The following is an 18537-nucleotide window of genomic DNA, read 5'->3' as shown; positions in this document are numbered from 1 at the left end:
CTTTTCAGTATTGAAGTGGGGGGGCTCAAAAACTTGGCCATTTCCCTTCTTGAGTCTTTGACTCCTCCCTCCTCTGGCTCTCAGGCTCCACAGCTTCTGAACTAACCTTTCTGACTCTGCCTCTTCATCTTCCTTTCTCCTTTCTTTTCTACTTATTCCTTTTGCTCCCTCCCTAATCACTCCCTGTGCCACATTCTTGAAAATAAACTTGATTTCTTTTTGTACTTAAAGGGAACTTACTTTTTTATAGTCCTTATTCTTATGTTAAAGTAGACTCGTCCCCCCCCCCAGGAAAGAAAAATTGAAATGAAATTACATAAAGAGTGATTTTAAATTATTCACTTTTTTAAATAAAGTTTTGCGGATTTCTCTAGAGAAGATTTTTCTTTTCCCATACTTAGAACATGAACTTTAAGGCACTTGTGAATGTAGCTATGTAAATACCGGGGTTTTGTAAAATACAATAGGAAAATTGTTTCAAAATTGAGTCGGTGAAAGCAACCCTTCCCCCAGTTTAAGAACAGTATGTCTAGAATGTTTGCCTGAGGTCAGGTGGTACCCAGAATGCATTTTCTCTGATTTCCTTCAGGTCAGGTTTGAAGGTCCACGTCCCTGGGGGCGCTTTGCCTTAATTCTGCATTGCCTGCTGGGAAATTATTTTCTGGCTCCCCTGTTATTTCTGAGGCACCTCATCTGCCTCAGCAACTGCTTAAAGTTTTGCATAGGGAGCCAAGGGACACCAGAGTGGCCTCAGGGCTGCCAGAGGAGGCTCATAAAGGTGCAGAAGATGTCAATGCCACCACCTAGCCTCATCCCTAACACACATCCCAAGACTCCTTCCTTAGGTGCTACCTTCAATCTCAGCTAAAGTGGGCCCCATCTGAGTTTCCCTGTGCAGAGTGGCTCCCCACCTGGGTGGGCAGCAGTCCATGGAGCCACACCAGGGCCTTCTCAGCCCTGTCCATCTCTGCCCAGCCCTCTCACTCCAGGGTTTGCCCCTGGATGTCATTTTTGAATCTTCTTTTCACCCTCTGCCCAGATAACTCCCCCCCCATAAAAAACCTCTCTCGTTTCCTTCTTCCAAAATACAGCTCACTCCTCCAGTTTCATTGTGTCTCACCTGAAGCATCACAACTGCCTCTTAACTGATGATGCCCTGTTTAGCAGAGAGAAACTCAAGGCACCCATTAACCAACCTGTCTGTTGCACCCCTCCCCTCGCTGCCTACCCTTCCCATCACCGGAAACCAAGATTCTACTCTCTGATTCTATGAGATCGATGCTTTTAGCTTCTACCTGTGAATGAGAACACATCGCATTTGTCTTAAAATATTTGAGGTGGTGAATATGCTGCTTAGCTTGATTTGATTATTGTACATTATCACATTGTACCCCATAAATACATATAAATATTTATGTATCAATTAAAAATTTTAAAAGTCCTTGCAAGCACAAGGGCCTGAGTTCGATCTTCAGTACCCCCCCAAAAAAATTTAAAACTCAAGGTCACAGATACATTTGAAATGTATATTCATTTTAAAACAGTAAATTCTTCCTTCACTATTTCATTTAGCCCTGAACAACTAGAAGCAACTAGAAGAATGAATGTATGTTGTTTTAAAGGTTTCTGAATCCCTATTCAGGTGTGAGTAAAGCATTTTCTTATTCTCCTTTCTCTAACTGTGGCTTACCTTTCCTACACAAATCATATCTTACTGGTTGAAGAAAAAGTGAGAGGAGAAGAAGGAAATAGAACATGAATATCTGGGCCTGTAAGAAAAGACAAAGAAGAACTTTGTTTCACATTCCTTGTGGCATAAAATGCTCAGTAGGAAGAAGAAATTAAAAGGGAAGAATCTGACACTGAAGCCAGTGCAGATGCTTTTAACTTGAAAGAAAAAAGAACACAACTGGAGCCGGGCATGGTGGCACACTCCTGTAATCCCAGCACTCGGGAGGCTGAGGCAGGAGGATCACTGTGAGTTCAAGACCAGCCTGGGCTACATAGTGAGTTCCAGGTCAGTCTCAAAAAAAAAAAAGAGCACAACTGAACAGATTTTTTTTTCCCCTTAGCATCATCCAGAGCCATTTGTGGCCTCTTGGTGCTGAGCAGAAGCTGACACTGGGCAAAGTCTGGATCACCCACTTCCCTCAATGTCTGTAACATAATTTCCTGGGCCGTGCTGTTTGTTACCGAACCAACTTCTTGCATAGTTCTTGATTAAGATTATATAAATGTGTACTAGTTTTGTCAAGTGAGACTAAGTGTGCTTTGTAGCTGAGATCTCCCTGATGCATTACAAGACACTACATCACTTGATTCTCTTTACCATTTCCAGACCTTCTGCCTCATTTCCCGGGGCTCCCAGGCCCTCAAGTCTAGGCTGTCAGTGACCTCTGCTCCCTGCAGCTGTCGTTGGATCTTTAGGCTTGCCCATGCCATCAATGTTCATGGTGATGCATACCTTCAAACTCAAGCCTCCTCACTACTTTTTCTCTAGGACTCATTCATCTCTCCCACTGAGCCGCTCCATGGTATGACCAATACTTCTGCTTCCTCCATTATTTCCATCACCTCCCTTCTGTCCAGCTCACCCTCTGGTCCTCCAGCTCAACAACCCGAGTCCCTCCCCAGCTCTTCCAGCACATCCCACCTTTCCTGCCCCTGCCTCTACCTACCTCATGTTTTTCTTCTCTTCTTCCCCAGCTTTTTTATACCCCTAACCTCCTCTAACAACATCCCCACCACATGCAAACCCAGCTCTTCAGCCTTTTGTCCAAGTCCGCACAATAGTTATGACCAGTGCTGACATGATAAACTGGTTTTTTGTACTTCTTTGCAAGATCATTTACTGGTGGTACCTAGGAATCCCACTGTATGTCCCCAGCCCATTCCCTGTCACTCCCAGGCAACAGTGTCTCACCTTCAGCTTCTCCATCCCCAGACTTGCCATTGTCCCAGGGTTCTCAGAGGACTATCTTGCTACTTTCTTGAGAAAAGAGAGGTCATCAGCCTTCCTTCTTGATATATGGCCATTATGCATTATATACTGGGCCCTGCCTTCTTTTGATAGTTCAAGGCATTGTTCTGGTATTATCACCACAAGGATTACAGCAAAGCCTTCACTGTCTCCCCATCCATCTCCAGGCACCTCCCCTTTACAGCAAAAAGCTTTGCAGGACTGCACTCACATTTCCAGTTCCTCCCCTCTTCTCCCTCTTGAATCAATCACCACCCAGCCAAAGCAGCTCCTGATTAAGTCGTCAGTGACCTCAGAGGTGCTAAGTCCAAGGGCCTTTGTCAGCCACTTCCAAGATGGCCTACTGGCTGAATTGGATGCAGTTGGTCTCTTACCTCCCTCACTTGTTTTCTTCACTTGGTTTCTAAAGCACCACTTTCAGCTTTTCCTTCCCCTCACTGGTCATTTCCCCAACATTTAAACAAGGCAGTGTCCCAGAACTTGGCCTTCCAACCTCATGTCTGTACACTCATTTTCTAAGTGATTTTTGTCAAAATCACTGTATTCGTCTCCTAGGGCTGACAGAGGGCTTAAAACAACAAGAATTTATTCTCTCAGTTTTCAAGGCCAGAAGTCTGGAATAAACCATCACCATGGCTGTGCTTCCTCCATAACTCTAGGGAAAGTCTTCTATGCCTCCTCTAGCTCTTGGTGACATTCTCTGGCTTGTGGCAGCATCTCTCCAATCTCTGTGGCCATCTTTGTGTGGCCACCTTTTCTGCCTGTCTCAAATCTCTCTCTATAGTTTTCTTATAGAAACAAAAGTCATGTAGGGATCCCCCTAAATCCAAGACACGATTTGCCTCACTCTTTGGTGTGGTTATGGTTGCTCTTTGCCTCACTCTGGACTTGGCCTGAAGCCCTTACAATGGGAATTTGCCTGCAGTGTTAGTCATGTCAAATGTTAGCTACCACTTTTCATAAATTCACTGGGGGGTCAGAGGTTGGCTGTATTAGAGATTGAAAGCAGGGTCTCACTCTTGCTAAGTGCACTTTTACTGAGCTATACCCCAGCTTTTCATAAATTCCTATTCTCTTGTTTATATGGAAATCTATGCTTCAGGACTTCACATACTTTTCTTATCATAAGAACTCATCTTAAACTCCTGTTTAAAAGCGATAGATTTCTGGTTATCAGTACCTGAAAATAATCCCAGGAAAAGCCAAGGTATCTTAGGGGTTTGGATGAGTTATGGAAACGCTTGTGTAGAGAACTTACTGAACTGAGTGCATGATCATTTTTTGGGGTCAGATCTCTTACAAAAGCATATTTCTTTTCCTCATTGTAAAGCTACAGCCACTGGGAGGGACTGTATTTCTGTCACTGCTTTAAATTAGTGAAGCACAATAATTGTCTGCTCAAGTCTCTGGGCAGGGAGGACGGTGACCTGGTGTGTTGACTGGCTTCTCTCTCAGATGCGGTCTCTCCAGCCTGCACCCCTGCTTTGTTCACTTAGTTTTAGGAAAGGGGAAATGCAGGAACCGCCACAGAGGGGAACCTTGATGGCTTTATCTATAAACAACCCTTTATTTTGAAAACTCACTTCAAAGGGGTTGAAATATAAATAAAGATGATTGCAAATCTGCCTCATGTATACTTGGAATTGATTAGCTCTTGTTATGGATTGCCTTTCATTTGTCATAGGACATATAAATTGGGGATTGTTTTCAGAGTCCCAAGTGCTGACTTTGCATAGGAAATCTTGTCAGACTAAACAAAGCTACAAATCTTTGAGGTATTTTTGTTTTAGTTGATATATAGTATGGGTGCCTCATATATATTCTCCTTGCTTCTTAGCTGTCTGCCTGGTGTATATTTGTTAATCTCTTATTTGTGTGTGTTCCCCCATGATGTAGGAAACTTTACAAACAAGTACTGCCATTAGATTACCACTACCCCTAGAACAGAGTGGGGTTCATAGAAGGCAGGCAAGACTGTGCGCAGATGGATGGATGGACTGATGGATGCATAGATGGATGGATAGATGGCAGACCCCTAAACAGTAGAAGATCATGCCTCAGAAATACCTTGACATTCAGTGCTTTAACACTAAGAATGGACTGGGTTGTATCTCAGTGGTAGAACACATAGTTAGAATATGCAAAATTCTGGTTTAAATTCCCAGAATTAAAATAATAATAATAATAATAATAATAATAATAATAATAATATACTAAGAGCATCCTAATGAAACTATAAACGACACAGGAACTCTGGATTACACTTCAAACTGTTTTGTTAACTCTTGGCATTGGTATGATTATATGAATAGGAATATATAGCTATTGAAAAATACTGGAAGTCCTTCACAATGCATATAGTAAGTATCCGTACTTCAAGAAATTCTGGGAAAATATGAATTTGTGTCAGATCTCATTTTTTAAAAGTTTTTTTTCTCTAGAAATCAGCACATTTGTTATAGAATTATTGAAAAATAGTACTTGAATTCTGTGATTCCAAAGGCAGCTGTTACAAATAACTTTGTGTTCTTATTCTATATTTCAGTTTAATTTTGTTTTTCTAACTTTTTTAGGTACTAACATTGATTTTTTTTTTTTTTTTTTCCGGAGATCGAACTCAGGACCTTGTGCTTGCAAGGCAGGAGCAGTGCCACTGAGCTAAATCCCCAGCCCTGATAATGGATTTTAAAAGAGGAAAAATCAAACTGCATTGTAGTTTTCAAACTAAAAACCTTATACTCTGACACTTCAGGCCCAATTTTAATAATTCTAATGTATCTTCCCAGATAGCAGCATAAATTATGGTCTCATTTTCCCTGCAGATTGAATTATACAATATATATTATGTTATAATTTTAAAGCTTAATATATCTTAGACATCTTTTCATATCAGTATAATATGATTCTTCTCATTCTTTTAAAGTTGCTTAGTATAGCTGCCTTATGATTTATTTTACCTTATCGATGGACATTTATGTTGTTTTCTGGGTTTGTTTTTATTATAACAAACAGTACACAGTGATGATTCTTCTAGATTACGGTTGGTATACTTACACAAGGATGTCGGAAGGATAAATTTCAAAGTGAAGACTTTACTGTACAAATTCTGATAGTTTTTCCCAAAGTCTTTCAAAAAAAGTATTTTTAGCTTTACCCTCTTGCTAAAACTAGGTGTTATTTTTCTCTAATCCACTGCATTAGGTCAGATTTCTCATTTCCTCATTGTAATTTATCTTTTTTTATATGAATCAGGCCAAGCATCTTTTCCTATACTTCCTTATTGCTTACAGTGAACTTTTCGAGGACCTCTGTGTAAGCCTTTTCTACATCTTTTCTATTTACTATTTGTCATCCATCCTTTGTTACTAATTTTAATTAGACTTGTATGTGTGTTACTGTGCATTTGTAAGTATTTTATCTCAATATTATAGTTTTTAAGAAAAAAGCCTATAAATATGTACATACCTATTACCATATAATATTCTGTTCCTATGAGTACATCATAATTTCCTGAAAATTCCCCTAGAGACAAGCATTTGGATCATCTCTACGTTCTCTCTGGTATAAGTAACCATGCACAACATTTCTGTGGACAAACTTTACCGATTTCATTGGATTTCCTTCCCACAGATGTCCCAGTAGCCTGATCACAACATCAGAGCATGAATGTCTTTAAATGCCTTGACATTCACAGCGTGTTTCTCTCTGAAATGTTTTGAGTTACTTTTGGCTCGGTTCACATTCCACATCAGAAACAGTTATGATGCGGCTGGTCACACTTTTGTCCCCGGTAGAAACAAGAGCTTTGGGGGAATGGCTTTTCTATTGGTTGCCTCCTCACTAGAATAAGTTGAAAGCTCTTTTGCTACCTTTTTCTCCTTCCAAAGTGATAAGCATGGCTCATTAACCACAAATCAAGAGGGAAGTCGCTCAGGTCACAGTAGAACCAGCTAAAGAAATTTCTAGTCCTAAAATGTCCTTTACCCACTACCCAGTCCTGACCTATGGAAGTGGTGAGTGTCTTTCATGAATGGCAGGGAGGCACTGGCGGAACAACCTCTTTAGGCCTTTATGAGCTTGGTACTATTATGTGAAGCAGCCTCATCACGCTCTTAGTAGCAGCAGAGATTGGAATGTGTCTTCTCCTGAGTTTGACAGCAGCCACTCGCGACAATGGAGATGGCAAAACCGAGGACTGCTAGTCTTCAGACACACCGGTCATTCCACTGCCAGCCAGGTGCCTGAGGCCAGGCTTGTGTGCCTGTGTGTGGGCTCACCCCAAACAAACTGCCCCTTGGTGTGACTTTAAAAGATTAACTCTACTCTTTGTCATTTCACTATTATGAGTCAAATCCAGATTTTACTCCTTTTGTTATTAACAAAGAGTACAGGGGCTGGGGTGGTGGTGTGGCTCAGTGGTAGGACCCATGCTTAGCAAGTACACGACACTGGATTTGATCCCCACAGCAACACACATGTACAATTCAGAAAAAATGGTACAATAATTACAGTAATAATAATCCTATCTGTGGCATTAGTAGGCTTGCACTATCCTTTGCAGTCTCGTTGAGACATTGAGAGGTGATTTGTGCCCGGTATTATAAACCCGGGCTACCTACATTCCAAAGTATCTGATAGCTATTCACAGGTGTTGAAGTCGGAGGTGTTATCAGTAATGTCTACCTCCTGCTAGTCTCTAATTATGTGTTCGTATCACGGTCAGGTTTATTGGCAGAGTTTGGAGACTGGATTGAGGCACTACCAAGTGGGGAGGAAGATACAGGAGAAGAGAAGCACATTAGCTTCTCCCAGTTTGGATTGTTCCTATCTGGTGTGGACTTGTACCTGCCATGCAGCCACCACGGGCCGCGGTACCCTTTCCTCAGTGGTAAATTGCACTGCAGCAGCCGGGTGGCTGATAAGCCTGGTTCATCTTCCTTTGTTAGCTGGAAGTTCCCAGCAAAGTCATTTGTCTTGTTTCTTAGTTTCAGTAAAAATGTACATAACAAAATATTCCATCTTAATCCTGTTAAGTGCACAGCTCACTGGTGTTAAATACATTCACACTGTGCAGTCATCAGTGCTACCCACCTCCAGAGCCCTTCATCTTCCTTAACTGAAACCCTGTGTCTATTACACACTACCTTGTAATAATTCCCTCTTCCCAACCCCCTGGTAACTACCATTTACTTTCTATCTCTCTGAATTTGATTATTTGAAGTAACGCATATAGTAGAATCATAACAGTATTTGTCCTTTTGTGGCTTATTTAACCTAATGCCTTCAGTGCTCATCTAGGTTGTAGCACGGTGTCAGAATCTCCTTCTTTTTTATAGCTGAATAATCTATTATATAGCTATACCTAATTTGTTTATTCATTCACGTGTTTATAGACATGTCGGCTGCTTCGCCTTTTGGCTAGTGTGAATAATGCTTCTATGAACATTAGTTTAAAAATATCTCTTCAAGGCCCTGTTTTCATTTCTTTTAAAAGAGTTAGAATTGCTAAAACATAAAGTAATTCTCTTTTTAACTATTTGAGAAATCACTGTGTTTTTCAAAGCAGCTGCACAATTCTACATTCCCGTTAGCAGTGGACATGCTTTCTAATTTCTCCTCACCTTCACAAACACTATTTTCTCTATTTTTTTTTGTCATATCCATCCCAATGGGTGTGGAGCAATTGTTGAGTTTTTACACAAGTCTAGAAGTACTAGTTGACAATTTTTTTCTCCTTTTCAAATTAATTTATTTTGGTAACGAGGGTGATACTCTTTCATTGACACTGACTTAAATATAGTTATTTAGTGGAGCTGTCTTTTAAAAATTATGCCTCCCTGAGGCATTGTGGGTCCTTACATGTTTTTGGATTAATTAAATCATGACATCATAGAAACCTCCACCAGCTCTATTGTTTACCTACACTTACCTATGCCAAACTCTGCCTTCATCCTTGAGCTTGCAATGACAGTCCAATAGACTACAAGCTTTAATTTGGCCAAGTTTTAAATTTGACCAAATTTAAAAATTTTCCCTCCTATAAACTGTGGACCTTCCATTTTTAAAAATAGAAGCCAGTATGGATGAATGGTTAAGAGTAAATAGAAGGACCCATCAGACATCAATTCAAATCTTGACCTTCCTAGAACTTCTTGAATAGTGACTGTCTCATAGGCTTGTTTTAACTCTTATAAATACCTAACAAACTGCCTCAGTGAGCTCACTACTTAAAGGAAAAGAGGTTTATTTAGGCTCCTGGTTTTAGTCCATGGCCATCTGCCTCCAAGAGAGAAGCATCAATGGCAGAAGGGTACAGTGGAAGAAAAGGTACTCAACCCATGGCAGCCAGCACACAGCATGAAAGAGGAGCAGAGAGGAAGGTACAGCCTTCTGGGTCACACCCCCGGGGGCCTATCTCTTCTGACTGGGCCCCACCTCCTAACAGCACATTTAGCTATGAATATATCAGTAAATTAATTCACTGATGAATATAGTGCCCCAAAATTCAATCACTTTCTAAAAGCCCCACCTCTGAATTCATGAGACATTGGGGTACATTCTAGATCTAAAACATAACAATGGTCTTTGGAGATCAGTATGGTCTTGAGCCCAGGGGCTCCCTGTTAGAAAGAATCCTTCAGACAAACTATAGGGCTTACTCAGTTACTACATTTTAGTGTTATCATTATCTCAAAGACTCCCTAGGGATTTTGAGCATAATTATTTGAATTGTTTTAAGCATAGGAAACAAATACTGTCTAGACAGGCAGACAAAGCCCGTGAGAATAGGTGAGTCAATAGGAAAACCAGATTTTTATTCTTTCCTGCTTTTTGGCAAGTTTCTTTTTTAACTTCTCTCACTGTTTAGATGGCAAATGTTTTCCCGCCACTGATTCTAAGACAGGTTTCGTTTTCAGTTCCAGTTTCTCGTTTAGGCTGGAATTTCCTGGGCCAGATTTTAGCTTTGCTTGAGAGATCACATTCAACCTCTCAGTGAGGATCCTTTGATTCCTTTTTAGTATGAGTGTTTCTCATTAAAGCTAAAAAGAAAGGAAAAGGAGAGAAAGAAGGACGGAAAGCAAGTTAGTTCACCAAGCTAGATAACCTGTTATTGGCCTGTTTCTCAGAAAGGCTACAGTAATTAGAAGGAACATAGAGCACTTAAAAGACTTCCAGAGCCAGGTCATCCACACAACACTTCATTATTTGTCCCAAGCATTGCACAGCTTCTGGGTGATGGCAATGCGGTGGGTGTATGTGCAGAGTCCCCTGAGTTCATGCAAGATGGCTTGGTGTCTCATCACATGGGGAAGGGCATACCTGGCTGGAAACTACACGGTTTGAGGCAAGAGGCTGTGAGATTCCTCAGAGAGTGATTGAGAAAAGCGGAAAACAGAACGACTTAGGGTCGTCACTGGTAAGTAAACCACTTGCAGTGGGGAATTAGTTGAGCTCTGCTTCTGTTTACACCGCAGATTTCCCTATGGAGTTGAGTTCCACATAAAAGAAACCCATCATGTGCATTACCAAGGGCCTGGGCCCAAGAAGAACTGTATTGTGAGCCCCAGCATGAACACAGGCAGCCCTCCAATAAACATGTTGGTGATGTGAAGCTCAAGGTCGTTGGGAGGGAGGGGGCAGTGTTGCCTTCAGGGGCGTGTGAAAGGGGCCTGCTGAGACTGTTCACAGAGGATGTTCTTCTGGACAGTAGGAACATGGGCTTTCTGTGTAAATGTTATTAATCGATAGGGGATTTAAATGAGTACACTATATTTACTGAGTGTACTTCCAAATGCTTTGAGATGATTTAACATCTCTATCATCATATGTAGACTAAAAAATTTATTCGCAAAGTACAAGTAAACAGGACTCTAGAATTTGTATTCTTTCCTTTCCTTGCCCCAATGTGTGTGTGTGTGTGTGTGTGTGTGTGTGTGTGTTAGAAAACAATGAGCAGAGGAACCAAAAGTGTCATGCTGTAAATATTGTTTTGTGTGTGTGTGAAAAACCACATGCAGTCATGCGACAAATAGCAAAGTGTTTGTCAGTGCCCAGCTGAAGATAAAACCATAGTCCCATAAGATTATACCATCCCACTTATAATCCCAGTACTCTGGAATGCTGAAACAGTGGAATCCCAAATTTGAGCCCAGCCTAAGCAGTTTAGCAACTTAGCAAGTCCCTGTCACTTAGCAAGTCCCTGTCTCAAAATAAAAATAAAAAAGGACTAGGGACACAGTCCAGTGAAGATGTTCTTGATTCAACTTTTTTAAAAAATCACATCACCTAGCGATGCTGTAGCTGCCTTCGTCTGTGGTATACCACGCCTTAAGTGTCACATGACTGTATAGAATATGAATATACGGAGACAGAGCGGCAGCATCGCCATGTGCTCATGTAGCAGGGGTCATCATTGTCCTTTGAAATTCTGGCCAGGGTCTGAGATCCAGCTCACCTGCCCACCCTGAGAACTGGCTCTTCTTCACCTGGAGAAAGCAACACCTCTTCTCACCTGCTGTGGGCCCTGGAGGGTGTCCGTTTTGGAGTTCTAACACTTCCTGTTTCACACTGTGTGATCAGGAGCCCTTCATTTTCCCTCCCTCTGGCCCTTGTGTGTTTCTAGCCCTCTGACTGTGGAAGTACATGGGTTCAGCTGATTGGTGGCTAAGGAAGAGGTAGGCTGATGGCTCATTTGTTTCCTTCTCATGTGCAGTGGAAAGAGTGCTCTGTAGAACTGACAAGTTTCTTACTGGAAGTTTATTTATCTAGCAAGATAAGGCTACTTTTAGCTCAGGAAGTGTCATAATTGTGCTCTTCTATGTGCCCCGAGTTTTCACTTGGTATTTGGTGCTGCTGGCCTGTGTGGACCATTGCTTACTGTCTTATTTAGTCTTTCTGACCCTCCTTCCAGGACAGCAGCACACTCAGCCTGGCCCAGGACTGCATTGTCTGCCTCAGTCGTGGGCATTTTCAAGCTATAGTCACTGTGCTCTGCACTTGCAGCGTGATCATTGTGTGCCTCCCTGGCCTCTGATTACTTTACTCAGTAACCACTTTTTCAAAATAGAAATAAACAGGGTCACTGAAGGGAGCAAATGTCATCTTCTTATTTTCACTCAAGGCACAAAAAGAGGAACTAAAAATATTCATGGCGTGCTCATTGACCTGAGGAGCACAAAAATGAAAGCATATCTCAATTATATCAGTTGGCTTTAAGCCCATAGAAACCTCAGGAACATTAACTTTAAACATGATTATTCTCACTGCAGACTGTCATAGGGATCTTTTTATTCCACATTTCCAGTAGCTTTGCACATAGACATTCTGAGGCATAGTTAGACATCAACACAGATAGAAAAGAGACATTTTGAATGACTTCCTCAGCCTTAGTGGGTGCTGTTGAAAGTTGAGGTTTTCTTAACCACTGGGCCTGGCATGGTGCTACTGGCGTGGCCCAAGATGAAGAAAAATTTTCCTATTTAGAACCAAAAGATAGAATAAGATTTGCAAACTCTTAAGTAATGGCTCCACCCTCAGAGCCATAATATAGAAGAAAATGTGCTTGGGTCCTGACCCTATGTCTCTGGACTCTGAGATGTGGCCATAGAAGAAATTCTGCTGTGGTGTTTTGGGTGCCTTTGTCACTTCTCACCTTTCCCCACTTGGCCTCCTTGTGATGCCCCCATCTTAGCTGGGCTCTTTAGAACACCCACGTATGCCTTTCTGTTTACTTAAATTGAGTTGCATTGAGACTTCTCCAAACATTTTGAAAACAGTAGTCCACATGTGAAGTTATTTGTAGGTAACATACTGAAACCACAATTTTGTTCCAATCTGTCTAGAAGTTTGAAGACTGAAACAACATAAATCACAAGCATGGGACCTTGTGCCATGCTTTTCAAATTTAACGTGCTGATAAAGGACCACACTTCCTATTTCAAGGAACTGGGGTTCTCAGCCTCAGCTGTACTTCAAGATCGCCTGGGAGGCCCCACTTCTATAGCTTCAAGTTTCATTAATTAGGGTGGGGCCAGATTGAATGATATATGAAAGTTCCCTTTGTGATTTCAGCACACAACCAGAGTTAAAAAATATTGGCCTAAGAGTCAATATTTAATTTAACTGCAAAAATGCACAAAAGAGAAATAATGCACAGAAGGGAAACCAAACCCACTTGCAAACCTAACCTATGGCATGACCCTGGAAGAATAATTTCCTTTTTACCCCACCCAGCTTCCAAAACATATGACAGAAAGCCACTGCCTTTTTATGACCAGGCTATCTGATGAAATGATGTTCTCTTGCTTAATTTTTCCCTGCTTGTTTTCCTTCGTATCTCATTCTAGCCAAGAATATGCTATCATCCATATTATTTCCCCCTTTTGAGTCAGGACAAAATTGGTCTTAATTTCTTTGTTCTGCTCAGTGTATTCTACTCCAGTAACCTTTTAGAGCTTTCAATGATACAAATATCCCAAAGCAGCACCTTTGCCATAGGTTTGCCACCACTATTCTTGACCATGTACCTTGGTACATCTGTGCTACTATTACAAAATACCATAGATGGGTAATTAATAAAGAATAAAGATTTATTTCTCATAGTTCTGAAGGTTGGAAATCCAAGATCAAGGTGAAAACATTTGGTCCAGGGAGGACCTTCTTGCTGTGTCTTCACGTTGCAGAGGGAAGGAAGGCAGACAATGGCTAGACTTTGTGCAGTCTCTTTTATAAAAACCTTAGTTCCTTTGATGAGGGGGCAGCCTTCATACCCTGATAATCTCCTAAATAATATTGCATTGGAGATGAAGTTTCTGGACTGAAGTTTTACACTGGGGACAAGATCACTTTCAAAGGAGCAAAACTTGGATCTTGAGGGGTGGGGAAATCTTAGATATTGTTATATTCTGGGCCTTCCCAAGTTCAAGCTTGTTTAACACAGTCTTACTTCTTTATATTTAATTTTTCCTGTCAAGGATAGCAACCTGAATTTAAATTTGATTTTATTGGTAGTGCTAGGGACTAACCCAAGGGCCTCATTATGCAATTAAAAATTTCCCCTTAGAAGAAAGAGAAAGAGAGAGAGGGAGAGGGAAAGGAGAGAGGAGAGAGAAAGAGAAAGAAAAAGAGAGAGAGAGGAAGGAAGGAAAGAAGGGCAGTGAGAAACACCATTCTATGTAGAGCAAACCCAAAGAAAGCAGTCCTGAACACAGACTGGGAGTCTGTGGTATCCTTCCCAAGGGGTAAAGTTTGGGCTTATGAGTAATGAATTCTGGGAGGAGAACTGAAAAGTCTTTTTTTTCTTTCTTCTTAATCGTGAACATTCTCTCCATGAAAATTTGGGTCCCAGAAGCATCTAGCTGTCTGCCTAGTTATTTGTCCATTCTAACTTCACCTATAGGTGTGACATCCTGGAGTGAAGGCTTTGAGGTCCACCACACCTGGTGTCAATCCTGGTGCTGTCTGTCACTCTGTCTTTTGGCAGATTCTTCAATTTATCTAAGCCTTGTTTGAATTTGTCCAGTAGAAGTAAAGTAAAAACTACCTGGTAGACTTGTTAAGATGAAACATAAATTAGTTATAAAACAGGGTCTTGTGTATAAGTGCTCAATTAGTAATAGAAAAAGTGGTGTTTTTTTTTTCTTTCTTTTTTTTTTTTTCCTTTTGTACTGGTGATAGAACTTGGGACCTTGAATTTACAAGGCAGGCAGCAATACCACTGAGCTAAATCATCCCTGGCCCAGAAGTGGTGATTATTAATAGCTAACTACTTTCCTATCTACCTGATATCGCTATCATAGTACAATACTTTCGAGCACAAGACAAAAAAAAATATATGAATTAAACAGATCTTTCCTGACCAAATTTGATGAACTCCATATCACTCCTATATGAGTCACCTTTCTGGGCTGTTGGAACAGTAGAAAGTGGGAGGTTTGGGCTCCCTTCTTACAGGACTCCCTGGGACAGTAGAGCCTGGGTTTGATGTATTTATTGACATCTCTTTCTACCACTTTTTATACCAAATGGCCCTTGTACAGGGGGTTATTCCATCAAAGAAGAGTTAACCTTAGATTCAATTAGCCAAAGTAGGCTCTGATTTTTTCCTGGTATTATGAAATTAAGCAAGATTTGCTTTAGCCAAAGGAAATACAAAACCCATTCTCTTAAGGTTTTGTTAAAAGGAAAAAAAAAAAGCCAAAAAGAAACAAAACACATAGACAGGGGAAAGGAACTAATTTTATGTAACAAGAGATTTATGATATTTATTATCTTAAAACCAAGTCACATTTGAAACCTTTTATTTTGTACTCATATTTAGTTATTCTAGTTGCCTGATGCTATCGTTTAGAATCTTGTCTTGGTAAATCATCATTATTATTGGAAATTAAGTTCCTTAAAGCACTCTAGAATGGAAAAGAAAACCAAACTAAACAAAATTTCTTCCAACTCTGTTATATCATAGAATCATTTTTTAAAAATACATTCAGACTTGTGTACATACAGAATTTGAGTAGGTGCAGTAATGGCCTTACTAACAATTTCCTGGAATGCTCTTAGAATGAGCTGACCATTGTGCTCCATCACCCAGCATGAGAGTGGTTGTGACTTCTTGCTGCCATGTCTGAAGCCCTGTCTAGGCCCCAGCACACGTGCAACCAAGATCTGGAGCCAGCTGCTGGTAGCAATTGCAAGCCTAGCTTTTGCTCTCAGCCAGCTCCAGCTCCTTTGAGTTCCTGGGACAGTTTATATATAATTATTGGAATGTTAAGCAGATAAGTGTCTACAAACTAAGAATTCAAAAAGGTCAAACTACCACAGAGTCCAAAAGAGAGGCTCAGACAGTGTTGTCCATTCCTGCCCAAGTATTTCCACCTTGTCTTGCCTTGGGAGCCAGCTCCAGTCCACTCCAGCCAGGCATCTTCCTGTCTCCAAAATGCCACATGTTCAGCTTCATATTTTGTTAAGTGAACACCTTCATTCTTTCATGGATGCTCAGCCTAATCATCCCTGCTTTACTGGCTCTTTCTAATAAGTCTTGTTGAAATTGAGGTACCAGCATATAAATGGAACAAAGGCACCAGTCCAGTCTCCAGCTTTGCCAAAATTAATTGCACTGCCACATCGCCTATTTCAGTAATGCCCACTGTAGAGTAAGCTGGCCTACGAAATTCCCACCTGTCTTCCTGTGCTGCACTCCACCCTCTGGGCCGCAGAATCTATTAGCAGTGTTTTGGCCTCCCCAGGCTTCACCACGAAAGGCCTACGTTTCGTAGGCTTCTGGTAGAGGATGTCCCAAATATTTTCCATTATTGGATAAGGGTAGTGCATCTGTGAGTGCCACAGGCTTGTGAGAGTTGGGGAAGAGGCAGTGCACACAGTCACTGCTGTCTAGTCTGGCCTGACCTTGTCCTCCTGTCACTGTCTGATCCTGCTCTGCTCAGCACCTGTCCCACCACTAAGACTTCTTACGACAGCAGGCTCCTGTGCCATCACGCTTCGTACTGTGCTGAGTGCACATGCCCTACACCTGCCCTCTGGGGATTCGCACTGCCACAGTGATTCTAGAGCAGCACACGGGTGCAGACACTTCTGGGAGGAGAGCGAATGGTAGCAGGGTTTCCTAGAAAAGTGGCATCTGAGCTGAGATCCACAGAATGAATCACTCAGGTCAAGGAGCAGGGAGCAAACAGCAGAGGAAGCGGGTGTGGAAGCTGGAAACCCAGAGAAGGGATCATGGTAAGGATCAGGAGGCCTGAGCAGGGGCCAGACCCTCAGGGCCTCAGCTGCAATGTTAGAGGAGTTTGTACAGCACTCCTTGGTTGCCCATCTGAAGTGAATATAGGGATGATTTGACTTTGAGTTGGCTGTGTGACACATGGCCTATTCTGTGTAAGGCTTTTGTGGTCACAAAAGTAGCACCTGTCAAATTCCTGCAGCTATGTGCAAACAACATGGTTTTCTGGTGGTATCAAAATTCCAGAATATTATTTAAATACTTGATGAGAAGGTTAAAGCTTCTGGCAAACATGAGTGAGGCTACAAAAGACATAAGATGTGGCTTTTGCCCTGGATATGTTTATCATCTGGTTGGCATGACAGCAATAAGTGAATTAAACAACACACAAATGAAATGGCGAAACTATGATCAGAAGCTGCAAATGACTTTTATACAAATTGATTGTTTAAGGGTTTTCTGCTTTTCTGCTGGATGACCTCAGCAGCAGTATCCACTGAAGTTTTGATCACACTTCCTAAAGACACTCACAAAAGAGGACTTCAGGAACTGCTTCAGAAAGTCACAAGAAGAATGGCCTAAGTCTATTCAGAGTGAGGAGGAGTATTTGAGGAGGATTAATGGCAATGTGTCTTCTAGTGCAATGAACTTTTAATTTAAATATTCACTTGTATTGTGAAATAATTCTAATTATAGGTTATCTTTTCTGATTAACACATATAGCTAAATGACTTTTTCTTCCTTTCTTTTTTCGTCTACTTTTCCCTCCCCCTCCCTCATTTCTTCCCTTATCTTTTGGTAGGGTTTTGTTTTTTTTTTTTGTTTTTTTTTTTTGTGTGGTACTGGGGATCCAACTTGTTTGGTCCTTGCGCTGAGCTAAATCCCCAGCTATCTTCCCTTATCTTTTAACATAGTTTGGTAATATCTTCCTTAAAAGCCTGATTTTGGAGCCATGTCACATTTTCTGTTAACCTGTGGTAGCAGTTTCTTCTCACCTGTGTTTTTGTTTTGTTTATATTTTTGGTTATTTCCTGCTGCTGTGCTTTGTGGCCAGGGTGACTCTTTCTGGTCAACCCACAGGGACTGCATTACAGGGAAGCCAGTTCCATGGGCAATTGAATAACCTGGTAGAGAGGATGCTGTCAACCAAGATCGTCCTGTTCTTGATGTCTTACTAACTTCATATCAGCATGTCACTTTCTCCAGCTCTGTTGTCAGAGTTTAGGCTGCTACAACAAAATATTGTAGACTGGGTAGCTTAAACAGACATTTTTTCCTCATAGTTCTAGGCATTTAAGGAGGGTAAGATAAGGAGCAGGCAGACTCAGTGTCTGGTGAGGATACATTCTGATGGATAGAAACAATCTTCTCTGCCAGGTATAGTGGAATACACCTGTAATCACAGCACTTGAAAGTCTGAGGCAGACAGATCAAGAGTTTGAGACCAGCCTTATTATATGGTGAATCCCTTCCTCAGAAAGGAGAGAGGGAGGGAGAAAGAGAGAGAGAGAGAGAGAGAGAAGAAAAAGCATCTTCTTTACTATGTCCTCCATGGTGGAAGAATCAGGAGGCTATCTGGGCTCCCGTGTAAGGCCACTAATCCTATTCATGAGGCTTTACCCATCATGTCCTAATCATTTTTCAACAGCTACATGTCTCAATACCATTGTACTGGGGATCGGGATTACAATGTACAAATTTGAGGAACAGAGCATTCAGACTATAACATGTTTTCTCATTAAAAAACAAGATAATGACATCTGTATATCAACATGAAAATTTAGTAGGGTTTTTTTTTTTTTTTTTTTTTTTTTTTTTTTTT

The 18537-nt window shown here is 41.2% G+C and overlaps 1 protein-coding gene across 2 annotated transcripts in view; it reads left to right on the top strand.

The window, feature by feature from the left end:
- Nucleotides 1-18537, top strand: part of Lyn (LYN proto-oncogene, Src family tyrosine kinase) — a 111380-nt gene that overhangs the window by 83359 nt on the left and 9484 nt on the right. The gene's annotated exons all lie outside the window — the stretch shown is intronic.

Source organism: Fukomys damarensis, unplaced genomic scaffold, assembly GCF_012274545.1.
Source record: "Fukomys damarensis isolate Sample0158 unplaced genomic scaffold, DMR_v1.0_HiC HiC_scaffold_5, whole genome shotgun sequence".
Taxonomy (NCBI): domain Eukaryota; kingdom Metazoa; phylum Chordata; class Mammalia; order Rodentia; family Bathyergidae; genus Fukomys; species Fukomys damarensis.
Note: the sequence above shows the minus strand (reverse complement) of the source record. Positions and strands in the feature narration are given on the sequence as shown.